The following is a 19,709-nucleotide window of genomic DNA, read 5'->3' on the forward strand; positions in this document are numbered from 1 at the left end:
TCTGGATGAAGGTGAGCTACATGTGTGGGAGTCGCCAACGTAGCTGGAAGTCAATAAAGCAATGTTTGCCCAGAAATTGCAAAAAAATCTTGCATACTAGTATATATCCCTATGAATTTTAACTTCCAAAACAAATTTACTCATGTTGGTCCCTATTATACTCACTGGATTTTCTTCTCTTACATATTAAATTTTAAGATCCCTCAAACTTTATGTAAGAGGGGGACCCCTCCCAAAAAAGCAGGAATTATCTACTGGAGGGCAGGCCCATTGTTGTATAGGCTTCCACCACTAGGTAGAACCCATCTGTATCAGTGTACCAGCTGGGGTTGTTGTGAGAAGCTACATTTGGCTTCAGTGAGTTTTTTCAGACTCTTTGGACAAATTTGAACAAATTTGCCCATTTCATAATAGGTGATTTGCAAGCACACCTGTCCACACCATGTGAGTGTTCAGCAGTTTTTTGACTAAAAATGGCATGGCCCAGAGCCCCATTCTTCCTATTCACCTGATCTGGTCCTGAGAAATTTTTTTGTTTTGTTTCCCTGGATGAAAAGTTCTCACAGGAAAATGTTTTGCTAATATGGAAGAGGTGAAACAAAATGGCAGAAGCACTAAAAGTCACCAAAATCAACGAGTTCAAAAACTGTTTTGAGCAGTAGAACAAAAATCTTGATAACTGTGTTGCATCAAATGAGCACTTTGGAAATGACTGGAGTTTAAACAGGTAAGAATAAATATATAGTTTTTATAAGTAAATTCCATTTTTTGGGTTCCTCCTCGTACTATCTAAAAAGTGATCCCCTCAAATAGTTGAAATAATTTCCTCCATTATATCAACTCTGTTATACCTAATTTACGTTTGATGACTCTCAACCACAGATCTTCATTTTTATAATCTATGTAATATGTAATCTCATTACTCTGAACTGCTGCATAGATTTAAGAAAAATAGCCAGTGAATTAAACATAATAGGCACCCAGTAAATATCTGCAAACTATGTATCTGTAATTCTGATGTCAAGGTCACCCAAGCAATTTTGCAGAGGAGCCAAAATTGAAATGCCCAAATTGTGATACTCTGGTGCCAACTCTGCTCCCCAGACTCACTGGTTCATTTTCTTAAAGCTGCTTTGTTTGAACCTCTTTCAGTGGGCTGTCTTTTCCGTAGTTTCCCCATTCTTGTTTGCTTCAGTGGTGCAGCTATTTCCAGCTCCTGCTCAGAGGTATATTTACTCTGGAGCTAAAGAAGCTTAATCGTACTTATGCTGGCCCCTTTCTCGGACCAAAGAGGAGTTCCAGCAATGTACTCTCAAGGTCATCTATTTTCATAAAATTTGCACAACTAAGATGATATACAGCTGCTTCTTCACACTCTAATTTCCTCTCTGTCACACTTCCTTGAATTTTATATGGTATTAGAGAGACTGCTGCTAAAATAAAGTTGAGGATTCATATTGTTTGAATTTCATTCTGTATATAGGGTGAGGCAAAAGGAGGTTTATAGTTGTTCATATGGAAAATAATATAATAATTGACCAATAATAATATAGGAATAAACGGTGTTTCACATATTCACAACTGTAAATGAACTCCTGCCCCACTCTGTACCTACGTGGTTCACAGTCTTTCCTCTTTTAAGTTGGATTGTTGCTAAACATCCAAGAAAAAGAACAGCTTCCAGGAAATACTCCTAGCAACCACTGTTCCAACTTTCTCCATGTAATGAAGAGAGGGTGTAGGGTGGGCGATCTTACAGAATGATAAATGTGTCTTCCAAGGCCCAGTATTGGAAGTACTATGTGACTAGTGAGTACCGCCAGCTGTACCACCATGCAAGAAAACTTGAAAAGTGTTGAAATCTTAACATATATGTAAAACAGAATCTAATAATGTAGTCTCAAATTTAACATCAATGTCAAAAATCCATGTTTTACTAGGAGACTCTTTAGACATTGGTCCCTCCTATTTTAAAAATAATGAAGTGTATCCATTTCAAATATCAACCTCTCACTAGCATCTCCATAGCTGTAATGCATCCCCCATTAACCACAGAATGCCTATGACAATCCCATTTAAGGAGATATGATTATAACGTATACACATGGAGCTTCAGCTATATTAGCGAAAATTTAAGTAGATGATGTGCTCCCAGGAACAGATAATTTTGAAAACAATATGCTGTATTTCATCTATCTTTCTGAAAACTCAAATATCCCTATACATTAACCTAATCATTCTTTTCTAGCCTCTTCAACTACAGCTCACACAAAGCTCTAATAAAGTTATTATATTCAACTTAAACTCTTAATTGTCTTCATTTAATTATTTTTCTCTTTTTTATATGCAAAAAGCTGTACATAGTTAATGTACACAACCCAGTGAATTTGGAGATAAATATACACCTGTGAGAAATCACCACCACCATTAAGGCCATACACATATTCATAAGTTCTCTCCCACTTATTATTACTATTACTGTTACTGTTACTGTTACTATTACTGTTTTGTTATTGTTGTTGTCAGAACCCTAACATAAGATCTACCCACTTAGAAAACTGTAAATCTACAATATGGTGTTGTTAGTTATAGTAGATCCCTGGACTGATTTTGCCTAATTAAAATTTGTATTGTTTGACCGTCACCTCCCTGCTTCACACTCTTTCCACTGTCTGTCAATCCCCATGCTACTCTTTGCTTCTATGAATTTGATTATTTTAGATTCCATATATAAGTGAGATCAAACAACTTTTATGTTTGTTTTTAGCTATTTCACTAAGCATAATGTTCTCTAGGTCCATCTATGTTATCGCAAATGGCAGAATTTTCTTCTTTTTTAATATTTTTAAATATTATTTTTAAGTTATTTCTTATTCCATTGTATGTATATACTGTTTCCTATAACAGTTGTACCAAATTACATTCCTACAAACAAGGTATTGGGATTTCCTTTTCTCCATATTTTTGCCAATAATTATGCTTAAAAAATAACATTCTAATAGCTGTGAGGTGATATTTCACTGTGGTTTTGATTCATATTTGCCTGATGATTAGTGATGTTGAATACCTTTTCATATACCTGGTGACCATTTTCATGTCTTCTTTGAAGAAAATATCTTTTCAGGTCCTTTGCCTGTTTTTTAAACTGGGCTATTGTTATTTGTTTTATTGAACTGGCAAATTTCTTTATATATCTTGGATATTAATTTCTTATCAGATAGTATGGAATGCAACAATTTTCTACAATTCAGTAAATTTTCTTTTCATTTTATGAATTGTTTTGTTGCTGTGCAGAAGCTTTTTAGTTGATATAGTCCTACTTGCTTATTTTTATTTTATTGCCTGTGGTTTTGGTGTCATATCTAAAAAGTTGTTTCTGAGATCAATGTCAAGAAGGTTTTCCTATGTTTTCCTTTTAATTTATTTTTGTTTTTTATTGTTGTTTATTTACAGTTGTCTCGCCTTTTTCCCCATTGCTGTCTTCTGCACTGCCCGTCCCACTCACACAGTCAATCCCCCCTCCCCACCATTGTCTGGGCCCATGAGCCCTCTATTCGTATTCCTTGTTTTTTTCTAGATATTTGATGGTTTTAGGTGTTAACATTTAAGTCTTTAACATTTTTAGTTGATTTTTGTTTTGGTACTAATATATGGTTTCAATTTCATTCTTTTGCATGTAGATATCCAGTTTTCCAACAGCATTTATTGAAGACACCATTCATTTCCTGGTTTTGTATTCTTGGGGGTCTTTTCAAGAGTCTTTGATTGTACATGCGTGAGAGTATTTGGGGGAATATCCCTTCTGTTACTTTGGTCTCTGTGTCAGTTTTTATGCAAGTACCACACCATTTTCATTATTATAGCTCAGTAATATAATTTGAGACCAGAAAGTGTGATACCTCCAGTTTTGTTCTTCTGCTCAAATATTGTTTTAGCTATATGGGTCTTTTATGGTCCCATGTTCATTTTAGGATATTTGCCTATTTCTGTGAAAAATTCCATTAAAATTTAACTTACTATATTATTTTGACTATCTTCTGTTCATATTGCAATTCATTTCATCCCATTTAATGGCACTGTATCTTCTGTTATCACATTAAATGCTGTTACAATTCAATCCTACATACATTTTTTTTCATTAATTTAATATGATTGATTGTAAATATATAATAGTATTATGGGAGGTTCTAGCAAAAACAGGAATAAAAATAACAATAAGTAAAGTGTGGTCTCAGAATATAAGCAGAATTATTTACATAAAAACATAATAAAATATAAGATAATGTGCAAGCAATACTTCTTTGAAAACTCACCATACAATGTATACAATGTGCTTTTGTTTTGTTTTGTTTTGACTTGTTTACAGGACTGTAGGGAATTATATGCCAATAAACATTTTCAACAATGAATGTGAAAATTCTTTTAGTTTGAGAAATTCTGATAATGTATTAAAACAGATCATGAAATATAAAGAACAGAATGAAAGATGAGACTGGGAAGACATTTTACATTAGGATGACTGCATGGAGACTCTTGAGCATCATCATAAAGTGGTTATATACAGGTTGGGCAAAGTAAATGTACAGTTTGTATGGAAAATAATATAATACTTAATATAAGATCAAAGTCTGTTTTGTGTACTCGCAACTGTAAACCTTTTGCTGCAAACTGCACATATATATAATATACATATCATATATATATGTTCTGTTTTATGTATAAAACATAAACCCAAGTAGAAAATTAGATACATATTACACTTGGATTATTTATATTACTTTACTATATTATGTGTATATTTATATAGTGTATACACATAGATTATTTTACTTATAATATTTAATTTTTAATTTATATATGTGTGTATATATACATATATTTATGTATATACATATACTTTTTCTACTTTTCCTGCTACATCTTTATAAGCTTAATATAATAATTATATGGCTTTTTGTACTTCAATTTTGTCCTCAAAGTGGATGGTAATGATGTTTTCCTTAATGTTTGCGATTTATGAAACTTGGATTTATTCACTATACACAAGAATGATGCCTTTGAACCATTACCAGTGGAAGGTTTTACCTGCACCCAGTTGATGTTTATTTTTATTTTATTTTTTTAATGTAAATCTTTCTTTTTTTAAGAGATTTTATTTATTTGTCTTTAGACAGGAAGGAAAGGAGAGAAGGAGAAAAATATCAGTGTATGCTTGCTTCTTTTAGTCCCTGCTGGGAACTGGCCTGCAACCCAGGCATGTGGCCTGACTGGGAATCGAACCACGATTGTGTGGTTCACAGGCCCGCACTCAATCGACTGAGCTACACCAGCCAGGCCCCAGTTGATGTTTAAATAATATTTTCTTCTGAAGAATAATTGTTCTAATATCTGGAACACTAGGAGTGTTTGGTGCAAATTGTATATTTTATAGCATGGAGTTGCTTCTCAATATAAAGTTAATCAGTTCAAACTACCACTTTGCCTTCACTAACTCTCTTTGCATCCTCACTCCCTTCCTTTTCCCACCCTATTGCCCATTTACTCCATATTATATTCAGCATTCTCACATTTCAGTATATTATATATTTTTAAAATAAAATCACAGGCTTTATTTTAATTTTTAGTAGTTATTTGAAAAATAAAATGATATATGGAATAGAAAAACTATTCATTTGTTTAGGCAGTACACATGTGTGTATTAGGTGGTACACATGTATGTAATATTAACCTGCATGTATGCATGAAGTTTAGTATTTTGAACTAATAAAATTAAAGCTACATTATTATCTAATATTCATATTCCTGAAAATATGATTTCTGAATAAAGAGACATATATATTTTTATTGCTTCATTTGAGTCTAATTTTATTTATAATTGGCTGAGACAATAGCCAAAAAATTTAACTTCAAATCTAATGAAGGAATTAGTGATTGTCAGCAATTCTAGTTTCTCTATGCAGTTACAAGATAGACAAATAAAAGGAAATTAAAACCTAATTTTAATTAAATGAAACACAAAAGCAACCCAGGTTGATATATTAAGAGTTGGAGTATCCCCCGAGAGATAAATAAATGAGTGTTAATTGTGTACCCATTGCCTTAGGTGTAAAGGTAAAGGAATTATAATTAATATTCCAGAATTTTTCAATTACTTAAAGCAATTAGTAGCCTACCGCCATTCATCCTTTACATTTGAAAAAGTAGTCTATTTCTGAAATCACTATGATTTTTATGTGCAAAATCATTATTCCAGTAAAGCGATAGACTAAAAAATGCAAAAGCAAAAATTATTTGGTTTCTTTTAATGTTTTTTGCTATAAGAAAAATATGAAAGTGTTTCTTTTCAGTAATCCTAATCTTTTATTTTATATAAAAAGTCTAATAAAAATATGTTTTCTTGTTTTTGAACTAAAATACCTATAAGATTTTTGTTCTTTCTTCTTTTCAGTCTGTTAATAATCAAACCAAACAAAGCAAAACTCTCTTTTCCTCTTTAAATTGCTCTCCTATGTGTGGCCTTACTCTATAAACTGCTTGTGTGCTCTCAGTTTTAATTCAACCTGACCTGAGCATTTGATTCTCTCAAGTTGTAGAGTCCTCTTAACTCACACACCACCCCTTTTAACTGGTCTCTGTGAACAGTCTTTACATTCTCAGTTGAATTTTGCTTTGACCACCAAATTAATATCCATAAAGCACAATATAGATAATTTCTCTCACCTAGGGCTAAAGACCTTACTTGAGAAATATATTGGGATAGAAAACTGTCCCCCAACTTAAATTTTATTCAATAAATGGGCGTTATAAATTATTAATTTGTAATAATAAACAAAATATTGGGAGTCAAATTATATCTGGAATATGTATATAACTACTTAAATTAAAATACATCTAAAATTATTTCAAATAATTTCAAAAATGTTGCTAATTGAATTATCCATTACGTTTATTGTTGCTTAGGAACTAAGGGTTTAGATCTTTCGACACCAGTACCCACTCCCATGAGAAAGAGTAAGATCAGGCTGACAGGGTCCAGAGGGGAGAGGGGAGAGAATCATAGGGGAAAAGGGGATAGACTCACATGAACAAGTATAAAGGACACATGGACAATAACTCAGGTGGGGGGCAGAAATGGGAGGGAGGTGGGGAGCACTGGGGGGGGCAGGGCTGGGAATATAAGACAGAAAACTGTACTTGAACAAGAATTAAATAAAAATAAAAAAAAGAAAGAGTAAGATCAGACTTGCTTTTCATTTCCTCTTCTACTGGTAATATCCTACACCAGAAACTGACAACAGAGCTCCTATGTTCATATTTCTGCAGGAAGCCAATATAATTATTACCGTACATTTTATTTTTACCCCTCAGAGGTTTTATCTTAAGAAACAACTGTTATAGCTTTATACTCTTGAAATGCACACTTACAAGACCAGATAATTTCCCGCTTTCTACTGATCGGTATTGTTGTAGTGATGATAAGGGAAAGAGATAAAGGTATATAGCTAGTGAATAAGAAAATATGCCATAAATCAATTTGTCTCCAACCTATCACAAATACTACCTGACTATCTCAGCATTGAATAATCAAACAGATAACTTTCGTCTTCAAAATACCCAGAGAAAGCAGAATGTAAATCCTGATAGCATGTAAAAAAACAAAACAAAAACAAAGACAACAACAAGCTCTATAGTATCCTCCCCCTAAGAAAGATACAAAGGGGCCATTGACTTCTTAAATTTCATACCATTAATATATGCACTGAGTTGGAAAGTTAATTTTTGTCTCCAAACATCAATGCATTAGTTGGTCTACTATTCCTTTTAAACACAATTTTATCTGCTTTTGGCTTCAGGTACAACTGGGAGACAACTGGGTAAAATGGACCATGCAGTGTGGGGGTAAAATCCTTCTTTTGACACATCTGAAGTTTATCCCTTCTCTATCTTTCAACTCTGGTGTTACCAAAAGTGGGGCAAACATAGTTCTTTTAACTTTCACATCATGCCTAGTTTCCCTAGAAGTGTAACTATTTTAAAATTAGATATTGAAATGGTCTTTTTAAAATATATTTTATTGATTATGCTATTATGGTTATCCCATTTTCCCCCTTTAATCCCTTCCACCCTGCACACCCCCTCCTATCCACATTCCCCCCCTTTAGTTCATGTCCATGGATCATACATAGAAGTTCTTCGGCTTCTACATTTCCTATACTATTCTTATCTTCTCCCTGTCTATTTTCTATCTACCATCTATGCTACTCTGTACCTTTTTCCCCTCTCTCCCGCTCCCACTTCCCTGCTGATAACCCTCCATGTGATCTCCATTTCTGTGCTTCTGTTCCTGTTCTAGTTGTTTGCTTAGTTTGCTTTTGCTTTTGTTTTAGGTGTGGTTGTTAATAATTGTGTTTGCTGTCATTTTACTGTTCATATTTTTTATCTTCTTCTTTTTCTTAGATAAGTACCTTTAACATTTTATATAATAAAAGCTTGGTGATGATGAACTTTTTTAACTTGACCTTATCTGGGAAGAACTTTATCTGTCCTTCCATTCTAAATGACAGCTTTGCTGGATAGATGTAGGTATTATATCACATAACATGAAGTCAATATTTCATCAAATTAATTAGTAACAAATAATATACATGCTTTTGAGGTGCTATACTTACTTTTACCAATAAATAAATTAGGGTGGACATGTATTATGTACAAGAAAATGCTGAGAATATCTGTCATCGTACATGACAATACATTATTTTTCATGAAGTTAGTTGAACAGCCAGCCCTACCACTGGATAAAATACATGTTAATAAAATATTTAACTGAAATTGAATAATATCGCTATTCACTAGTAGGAAGCAAATCTATATTTTTTACTAAGATGTTTTAACATTGAGAGAATCCTGTGAATACCAGTGGAATCATGTTTGTCACATTAAGGTCAGAATGCATCACAATTCCTACACTGCCTTTGACTGCTTTACTTATTCAAGTCTTTTATGAGCATATTTTTAGGCATCACTCTGCGCAAAGTGGTGCCCTATCCAGACTTACTCATTCTAAACATAGACTTGTATTCTCTGGTTAGATGGTTTTATAAATGTATCTCATATTTTTATTGCACAATTTCTTCATAAAAAGATTAATTAAAAAGCAAATCCTAAAGGAATATGCAAACAATATCTAGCAATGTATTGCTATGTATTTTACCTAAATTTTATGGTAGACAAGTGATTTTGAGACTTTTTAAATTTATTAGAGTCAAAAGGAAGTAAATGTTCCCTTGAGATAATACGAAAGATTTTTATTATTCTAGTTGAAATACAGGAAATTTATAGTGATGCTAACTTATCTAACAATTAAAATTGATTATACATAGAAGAACATTTTTTTCCTGAAATCTGTATGGTTTTACAAGAAAAAAAGTTCTGGGTGACATTTATGCTTATATTATATTGGCCTATATTAATTCTGTCTACTTGTTGGTTTAAAACACCTAGAAAATTTAAACCAGCATACAAAAAGAAGAGATGTCTCAGAGATTTTACAATTTTTTATTGCATAGATTGCTTAAAATGGTGATATTTATTTTTTATCTGCAAAATGGGACAATTATTTGAGCTTAATTACTTTTAAATCCTAAAGAATCAAAGATAAGAGTTCATAGTTGTTTTTTTAATATATAAGAAATATTTTTATGTGTTGTACTGGTGACAAATGTAACAGGATTTTCCAGGTTAGGGGGCACCCTAATCTTCCACAAAAAAAATGCAATAGCAATAACAAAACAATTTCTCTTCATTATGTGTTAGTCAACTTCACAATTCTTTGTCTCCACCATGATTTGGGTCATGAGGAAGAATATAATCTAGCAAGTTACTGTCCCTGTATGAAGTTAACAGATGGATATCATTGTAAAATTCAGATCTCTAAAATGTCAATTTAAAACAAGTTTCTTAAACTTAAGTGCCAAAAACAGAAATTTGCTTTAAAGACCTAAGAGAAAATGTTTTTAAAAACTCCTCTTGGATGTTATTTCTCCTTGTCACTGACATGTTATAGCACATATGTCTTCTCTAGATGTTATTTGATGATCTTGTTTAGGTTTTAGGTTTTGTTTATGTATTTAGTCCTTACACTTCACCTTAGAGCAGGTAAAATGACATATGCCTGTCTACTGTTTTAACAAATATGTAGGTGAGGATTCAGATGACCTGGGGTAGACTGTGATTAATGTTTTATCATTATAAAGTTGCACTGAGTTGTAGCGACTTCTTTCAGATTTATAATGACTTGGCTTTTGGTTGGGTAGTTGAGTCATCATAGAGAAACTGAGTAAGAACGTAACTGCTAAAATAGTTGATTCTGCCATATTTGACTATAGTGCACTCAAAAATATTCACAATATAACCACGGAGTTACAGAAGCTTGGACTTCAGCCCCTAAATCCTCTATTTAGGCATCTGAAATGAGGGGAAAGGTTATGAAAAACCTAACAAGGATAAAATATTGTTTGTATGCTGCCTTCTCTTAAGGGCATGAAGGAAAGATAACTGTAGAGATGGTTTTCAACCAGTGGTCAAGGGGCTTCCTAGAACCCCAAAGAAATGTGTAGACATGATGCGGACTCTGGTCAGCAGTGTCCACAATGTGGGTGCAACAAACAAATTCACATGGACTGAAGAAGTCCAGTGGAGAAAAAGGGACAGCATGGCCACTCTCTGAGTGAGAGAGCGCTCTGACCCTTGCCTGGAGAGGCTTTTATTGCTTCCTGGGATCGCTACATAAAGGAAGGTCCTCATTTATCATTGTCAGGTAGTAATGATCAAACAATAGATAACATTCAAAGAACTATGAGAGCTTATTCTGAGTCAGGGTCATTAGCTAAAGGGCCATAAAACTTTTGGGGAAAGACTCATTTCATACTTTGACCCTTATCAGAAAATTGAGGAAAGTAGGTTTTACAGGATTATTTTTTACAATAGGTTTTATGCATTATTTCTTAGGCCTGATTGCCCCAGGGTACCACCTGCTCCTGCCCAGGGCTGCACCGCCTGCTTGTTTCAGGCTTACGTCGGGCAGAGAAAGTAAGGCAGCCAAGAAATTAGAAGACTTCTTGCAGACAGAATGAAGACTCAGGCTTACCAAAGCCAAGGGGTGAGGGCCTATCACCCCCTATTTTGATAGGTCCCCAAGTCCTTCCCTGAGGGCTCCTTTGTAACCTGCTTCAGGTCATCCCTTTCTTGAGGAAGCTTGCCCATCATTGGCTAGCCGGTCATCCACCTGGGGACAAGCAGGCTGAAGTAACAGGAGGCAGAGACAGTGCCCCTTCCAAGAAGATAAGCTTTGTCTCCTTAGTGGCTTATGGTCCCAAGGTCTCTCACTCAGCCTTAGCCATGGGGAGTTGAAGCTTCTAAAATCAGGCAGGGCGGTTCCCAACATACATGAAGGAAGATTATACATTTAGAGTAAAGTTAGTACAGTGTTAGAGAAACATGGAGTGGATTTATTTTCAGTTTGTGGGTCACTTGCCTTCTTTTGAATGACAAGCATCAGAGGAATTAGGACAAGGATTATAGAGTTTACAAATGTAAAAAAAAAGTGGAAACAGGAAGTGTCTTTTGAGAAATTTGGCTGAGGAATTGAGAGACTTGAGGAAACCACAATGTTGAGAGCAGGATGTGTGTGAGCATGTGTGTATGTGTTTGTATAGATAGGCCACTCCTAGGGAAAATGAAAGCTCAAATTTTGAACTGTTGGGCAATACCCAGAAAAGACTGAGTGGGAAAAAGTAATCAACAGAATGATTGCTTTTAAGAGAGAATAAATATTTGAGTAAAGATGGGCCCTTCTCGGGTAGTGTAAGGCCAGGTCAATGGATACACTACAGAGGCCCCATTGAAGACCCTTGAAGGAAGCCTCATTTTCTTTTCTTTTTTTTTTTCTTCAATTTTTTTATTTAATTATTTTTCAAGTACAGTTTTCAGTCTATTACTCCCATCCCATCCTACCCCCCATGCTCCCCCCCCTCCCATTTCCACCCTTCTCAGTTGTTGTCCATGTATCCTTTATATATGTTCCTCTAAATCCCTCCCTTATTTCCCCTGAAATTCCCTCCCCTCTCCCCTCTGGTCACTGTCAGCCTGTTCTCTATTTCAGTGTGTTTGGTTATATTTTGCTTGCTTGTTTGTTTTGTTGTTTAGCTTCCTGTTAGAGGTGAGATCATATGGTATTTGTCCTTCAACACCTGGCTTATTTCACTCAGCATAATGCTTTCCAGTTCCATCCATGTTGTTGCAAAAGGTAGGAGCTCCTTCTTTCTTTCTGCAGCATAAAATTCCATTGTGTATATGTACCATAGTTTTTTGATCCATTCATTTACTGACGGGCACCTAGGTTGCTTCCAACTCTTGGCTATTGTAAATTGTGCTGCTATGAACATTGGGGTGCATAGGTTCTTTGGGATTGGTGTTTTAGGGTTCTTAGGATACAATCCCAGCAGTGGAATTGCTGGGTCAAAAGGCAAGTCCAATTTTAGTTTTCTGAGAAAATTCCATACTGTTTTCCATAATGGTTGTACCAGTCTGCAATCCCACCAACAGTGGACCAGAGTCCCCTTTTCCCCACACCCTCTCCAACATTTGTTGTTTATTGCTTTGTTTATGATAGCCATTCTCACCGGTGTAAAGTGGTATCTCATTGTAGTTTTAATTTGCATCTCTCTGATAGCTAGTGATATTGAGCATCTTTTCATGTGTCTCTGGATCCTCTGTATGTCCTCCTTGCAGAAGTGTCTGTTCAAGTCCTTTCCCCATTTTTTAATTGGGTTAGTTGTCTTCTTAGAGTGAAGTCGTGTGAGTTCTTTGTATATTTTGGAGATTAAACCTTTGTCTGAGGTATCATTGGCAAATATGTTTTCCCATACAGTTGGTTGTCTTTTTATTTTAATGCTGTTTTCTTTAGCTGCGCAGAAGCTTTTTATTTTGATGAGATCCCATTTGTTTATTCTTTCCTTTATAGTCCTTGCTCTAGGGGACATATCAGTAAAAATGTTGCTGCGTGAAATATCTGAGATTTTCCTGCCAATGTTCTCCTCTAGGACTTTAATGGTGTCATGGCTTATATTTAAGTCTTTTATCCACCTTGAATTTATTTTGGTGTATGATGTAAGTTGGTGCTCGAGTTTCATTTTTTTGCATGTAGCTGTCCAGTTCTCCCAACACCATTTGTTGAAGAGGCTATCTTTACCCCATTTTATGATACTGCCCCCTTTGTCGAATATTAATTGACTGTAGAGATTTGGGTTTATTTCTGGGTTCTCTATTCTGTTCCATTGGTCTATGTGCCTGTTTTTATGCCAGTACCAGGCTGTTTTGATTACAGTGGCCTTGTAATACAGTTTGATATCAGGTATTGTGATCCCTCCTACTTTGTTCTTCTTTCTTAACATTGCAGCTGCTATTCGGGGTCTTTTATGGTTCCAGATAAATTTTTGAAGTGTTTGTTCTATGTCTGTGAAATATGCCATTGGTACTTTAATAGGTATTGCATTGAATCTGTAAATTGCTTTGGGTAGTATGGACATTTTGATGATGTTAATTCTTCCAATCCATGAACACGGTATACGTCTCCATTTGTTTGTGTCTTCCTTGATTTCTGTCTTCAGTGTTGTGTAATTTTCTGCATACAGGTCTTTAACCTCCTTGGTTAGATTTATTCCCAGATATTTTATTTTTCTTTTTGCTATATCGAATGGGATTTTTTTCTTGATTTCTGCTTCTGCTGATTCATTGTTAGTATACAGAAATGCCTTTGATTTCTGGATATTGACTTTGTATCCCGCTGTTTTGCCAAATTCATTTATTAGTTCCAGCAATTTTTTGGTAGAGTCTATAGGATTTTCCATGTACACTATCATGTCATCTGCAAACAGTGACAGTTTTGTTTCCTCCTTTCCGATTTGGATGCCTTTTATTTCCTTTTCTTGTCTGATCGCTGTGGCTAGAACTTCCAATACTATATTAAATAGAAGTGGTGAAAGTGGACAACCTTGTCTTGTTCCTGATCTTAGTGGAAAAGCTTTCAGTTTTTGCCCATTCAGTATGATGTTGGCTGTAGGTCTTTCATATATGGCCTTTATTATATTGAGGAATGCTCCCTCTATTCCCACTTTGCTGAGTACCTTTATCATAAATGGGTGTTGTACCTTATCAAAAGCTTTTTCCGCGTCTATTGATATGACCATGTGGTTTTTGTCCTTGCTTTTGTTTATGTGGTGTATTACATTTACTGATTTGCGGATATTGAACCATCCTTGCATCCCTGGGATGAATCCCACTTGGTCATGGTGTATGATCTTTTTGATGTATTGTTGGATGCGATTTGCCAATATTTTGTTGAGGATTTTAGCATCTATGTTCATCAGTGATATTGGCCTGTAATTTTCTTTCTTTGTTGTGTCTCTCTCTGGTTTTGGAATTAGGATAATGCTCGCTTCATAAAAAGAGTTTGGGAGTTTCCCATCATTTTGGATTTTTTGGAATAGTCTGTGAAGAATAGGGGTTAGCTCTTCCTTAAACGCTTTGTAGAATTCTCCTGTGAAACCATCTGGTCCGGGGCTTTTGTGTGATGGGAGTTTTTTGATTACTGCTTCAATTTCATTTGCTGTTATTGGTCTGTTCAGGCTTTCTACTTCTTCTTCATTGAGTTTTGGAAGATTATATTTTTCTAGAAATTTGTCCATTTCACCTAGGTTTTCAAATTTCTTGGCATACAGTTCTTCATAGTAATTCCTTACAATCCCTTCTATTTCTGTGGTATCAGTTGTAATCTCTCCTCTTTCATTTCTGATTGTGTTTATTTGTGTCCTCTCTCTTCTTTTCTTAATGAGCCTACTTAAAGGCTTGTCTATTTTGTTTATCTTTTCAAAAAACCAACTCTTGGATTCATTGATCCTTATAATTGTGCTTTTGGTCTCTATGTCATTTAATTCTGCTCTGATCTTGGTTATTTCCTTCCTTGTACTTGCTCTGGGCTGTCTTTGTTGTTGTTCTTCGAGTTCTTGCAGGCGTCGGGTTAGGTTGTTTGTTTGAAATGTTTCTATTTTCTTTAGGTAAGCCTGTATTGCTATGAACTTCCCTCTCAGGACTGCCTTGGCCGTGTCCCATAAGTTTTGGGTTGTTGTGAGTTCATTTTCATTTGTTTCCAGAAACTTTTTGATTTCTTCCCTAATTTCAATCTTGACCCATTCGTTGTTTAATAGCATACCATTCAGTCTCCATGATTTTGGGTGTTTTGGGTTTTTTCCTTTGGGGTTGGTTTCTAATTTCAGTCCCTTGTGGTCAGAGAAAATGCTTGGTATGATTTCAATTTTCTTGAATTTGTTGAGGCTCATTTTGTGTCCTATCATGTGGTCTATCTTTGAAAATGTTCCATGTGCATTTGAAAAGAATGTGTATTTAGCTTCTTTGGGATGAAGCGCTCTATATATATCAGTCAAGTCCATTTCTTCTAGAGTTTCATTTAATGCTGCTATATCTTTGTTGATATTTTGTTTGGAAGATCTGTCCATTTTTGACAGTGGGGTGTTAAAATCCCCTACTATAATTGTGTTGCTGTCAATATCTTTCTTGAAGTCTTCTAGGATTTTTCTTATATATTTGGGTGCTCCTATGTTGGGTGCATATATATTTATGATGTTAATGTCTTCGTGCTGGATTCTTCCCTTGAGCAATATGAAGTGACCTTCTGGGTCTCTCTTTATGGCCCTTTTTTTGAAGTCTATTTTGTCTGATATTAGAATTGCTACCCCGGCTTTTTTTTCTTGTCCATTTGCTTGGAAAATTTGTTTCCAGCCTTTCACTTTTAGTCTGTGATGGTCTTTTGTCCTGAGGTGGGTCTCCTGTAGGCAGCATATGTGTGGGTCATGCTTTCTTATCCATTCAGCTATTCTATGTCTTTTGATTGGAGCATTTAATCCATTTACATTCAAGGTTATTATTGATAGGGACTTATTCATTGCCATTTTTGTACCACAGTTCCTCTCTGTCTCTCTCTTTTCCTTCCTTTCCTTAAAGCAGCCCTTTTAGTATTTCTTGTAGAGCTGGTTTGGTGGAGGCATATTCTTTTAGACTTCTTTTGTCTTGGAAGCTCTTTATTTGGCCTTCTATCTTGATTGAGAGCCTTGCTGGGTAAAGTAGCCTTGGTTGTAGGCCTCTGGTTCTCATTACTTGAAATATTTCTTGCCATTCTCTTCTTGCTTGGAGTGTTTCCATTGAGAAGTCAGTAGCTAACCTTATTGGGGCTCCCTTGTATGTTACTTCCTTTTTCTCCCTTGCTGCCTTTAGGATTCTCTCTTTGTCTTGAAATTTTGCCATTTTAATGATGATGTGTCTTGAAGTGGGCCTCTTTGGGTTCCTCTTGAATGGGACTCTCTGTGATTCCTGGATTCGTGTAACTTTTTCTCTCATCAAATTAGGAAAATTTTCCATCATTACTCTTTCAAATAGGTTTTCTATCCCTTGTTCTTCTTCTTCTCCTTCTGGTATTCCTATTATTCGGATATTATTACGTTTCATATTATCTTGCATTTCTCTTAGTCCATCTTCATTCTTTTTGAGCCTCTTTTCCCTTTCTTGCTCTTTCTGGGAGATTCTTTCTACTGTGTCCTCCAACTCACTGATCCGATCTTCTGCCTCATCGATCCTGCTTTTCATTCCTTCTACTGTGTTCTTCAGTTCCGAAATTGTATTCTTCATTTCCTCTTGTCCTTTGGTGATAGTTTCTATTTCCTTTTTCATGTTGATATAGTTTGCGGAGAGCTCATGGTAGCTCCCCTCTAGTTTCTGGTAGCTCATTGTGAGCTCTTTGAATTTCCTGATAACTAGTGCTTTGAATTCAATATCTGATAGCTGACTTGCCTCTCTTTCATCTAACATTATTTCTGAGACTTCCACCTTTTCTTTCATTTGGGCATTGTTTCTTTGTCTTCCCATTGCTTATGAGACTCTTCTTGTTAGCTTCAGCTTCTTAAATTGATCTGTTCTGACTCCCTAGGTTTATGGTGTGAACTTCTGTGGTAGAATTCCTGTGAAATTCAGTGGTACAGTCTCCTGCAGGTATCTTGATGTTCTCTGCTTCCACCTACTCCTTTCTTTGTGTGTGTGTGATCAGCTGGAGGGGGAGGCAAAATGGTTTATGACAGCAGGAGAGTACTTTATGATATTTACAGTCACAGCTGGCAGAGAAGAGATAGAAGATCTTTAGGCTCTATATAGTGTTAACTGTAATCTTCAACCCAATTTGCCACCTCTAGGAAAGGATAGACCAAAGATAAGCCTCTTGTTGGGGAGGGAAGGCTTGTGAGTTGTATCTAGAAAGCAGTGAGGTTGCGGGTGGTCAGATTTTGAGGTAAGGTGAGAGTAAAGAATAGTAAATAGACGTAGCGTGTGAGCAAGTAGAGTTAATCACTACAGTAATAGAATTCAGGAACCTGTAAAGTGGGCTAAGACTGGAGAGATGTGTTGTGAAGTATTTACAGTGCTATAGAAAGCAACAAACAAACAAACAAACACACAAAAAAAGGGCAAGAGAAGTGAGGAAAAAGCAATAAGTTTGGGGTGAAATGAAGAGGGACTAAAACAGGAAAAAAGAAAGGAGAGGAACAGAGTACTGAAAGATACAGCAACAATAAAATTAAAAAATATATACGATTACTGAAAAAAGTTTAAAAATAAAAGTAAAAAACAAAAACAAAAAAACAAAAAAAACCCAACAACAAAAACTCCTTCCTTGTTGGTTTCAAACTGTCCAATCCGGTTTTTCTGGTTTCGGTGGGACCCCTCTGTGGGCTGGGTTGTAGGCCCAGGCGCACACCCGCCCACCAGCCAGGCTACCAGACTGGGGTGCAGGCGCCCGCCCACCTGACAGGCTGCCTTGGTCCCACGGGATCTGGTACTGTCCTGTGGCTGGGTGAGAAGCAAGTCAAGCTGCCTTCACAGAACACCTCAGTCCACTTTCCAGTAAAAACTTCTCCAGAAAGCGTGCCTCTCAGCCCAGCCCAATCCCCAACCTGACTGGTTAGGACAATGCTCCTCTCAAATTTCCTGGGCTGGCAGGCTGGTGGGCTGGCGACCACAGAGATCGCAACTGAACACGGCCCCCTGTCCTTGCCACCCTCCCTGCACACCTAGGCAGACAGGTCTCTGCCACCCAGCCCCTCCTAGATGGTGAGGGAGGGAGCCAGCTCTTCCAGGGACCCCGCAGCCGGCCCAATCCTCCACTGGGTGCTGGGCTCCCTATGAGTCCTCCGTGGCACTGGCCACAGACGGAAGCCTCTACACCCCTAACACAGCGGCAGTGGCGGCTCTGAGGCGTTTTGGGCTGGCCCAGGGCAGCCGGTCCTGCCACTGCCGCTTTTGTCTTTACTCACAGTTGCTGGGCTCCCACTGAGTCCTCTGTGGCAGACGCCCGGACGCTGGCCGTAGACAGAAGCCTCTGGGCCCTGGAAGCTGCGGAAACAGCAGCTCCGAGGTCTTTACGCGCCGGCCAATGGCTGCTGGTCCCGCCGCTGCTGCTGCTTTTGACTTTACTCTGGGGTGCCTGGCCTCCGAGGGCAGCCGGCCCTGCCGCTGCCCCTTTTGTCTTTACTCACAGGTGCCGGGGGTCCCGATGAGTCCTCTGTGTCAGACGCCCCTGTCGCTGGGCGCAGGGGGAAGCCTCTGGGCCCCGACCGCTGAGGCAGCCAAGGCTCCAAGGTCTTTAAGCGCCGGCCAATGGCTGTCGTCCTGCCGCCGCCACTGCTGCCGCTGCCCTTGACTTTTCTCAGGGTTGCCTGGCTCCCGATGAGTTCTCCGTGGCAGACGCCCTTGCCACTGGGCACAGACGGAAGGAAGCCTCTGGGCTCCAACTGCTTCGACAGCCGCGGCTCCGAGGTCTTTACTCGCTGGCTAATGGCTGCCGCCGGTCTGGCCGCCTCCGTCCTTACTTGCGTCCCTGAGACCCCAAGGACCTCTAGCTGTCTGGTTCGTCACTATCTCTGGTCTCTTATTTTCATAAATGCTGGGGAATTGTTGGTTGGGGAATTGATTGCACTGTTCTTCTGTAAATCTGCCAGGATTTTCCCCCAAGTGTAGGAGAACTGCAGTCACTCCGTCCTACTCCGCCGCCATTTTCTCCGATCTCTGCCTCATTTTCAACTTCCTTTATGTATCTTTGGAATATCCTTAAAAACAAAAATTTGAACAATTTCCTTACCACATATGGTCTCAAAACAAAGTATGTTGAGAATTTTGGCTCTGAGAAAACTATGGATATGAGGAGGTAATTTTACAGAATGTAGAATGTCAGAGAGGAGAGATGTGGACAAGCAGGAAAGACAAGGTTTCATGGACTCTCCCACTACAAGGGTGATTCCATTGCAAGATGTGCCTGTGTAACCTGTGGGACATATAGTATAATAACTGCCATGATGAAAATCCACATGTGGGAAATGCAGAACATGAGCACATTATATGAGGTATCTTTAATCTCCTCAGTAAAAAAAAAAAAAGAGGAAAACCATTTAGTGATGGTTCTAGAGCCAATCTCTGCAGCATCTGAAATGTGAGTCTTTAGTACAGGCTCTGGGAGCCCCAGTTTCTTTCCACATTATGTCTGCTTACTTCTTAGTGCTTCACCTTGTGTCTTGAGTATTATTTTCCTTTCAGCA

Source organism: Sturnira hondurensis, unplaced genomic scaffold (assembly GCF_014824575.4).
Source record: "Sturnira hondurensis isolate 20B ecotype Veracruz unplaced genomic scaffold, ASM1482457v3 Scaffold0010428, whole genome shotgun sequence".
In the NCBI taxonomy this organism is placed as follows: domain Eukaryota; kingdom Metazoa; phylum Chordata; class Mammalia; order Chiroptera; family Phyllostomidae; genus Sturnira; species Sturnira hondurensis.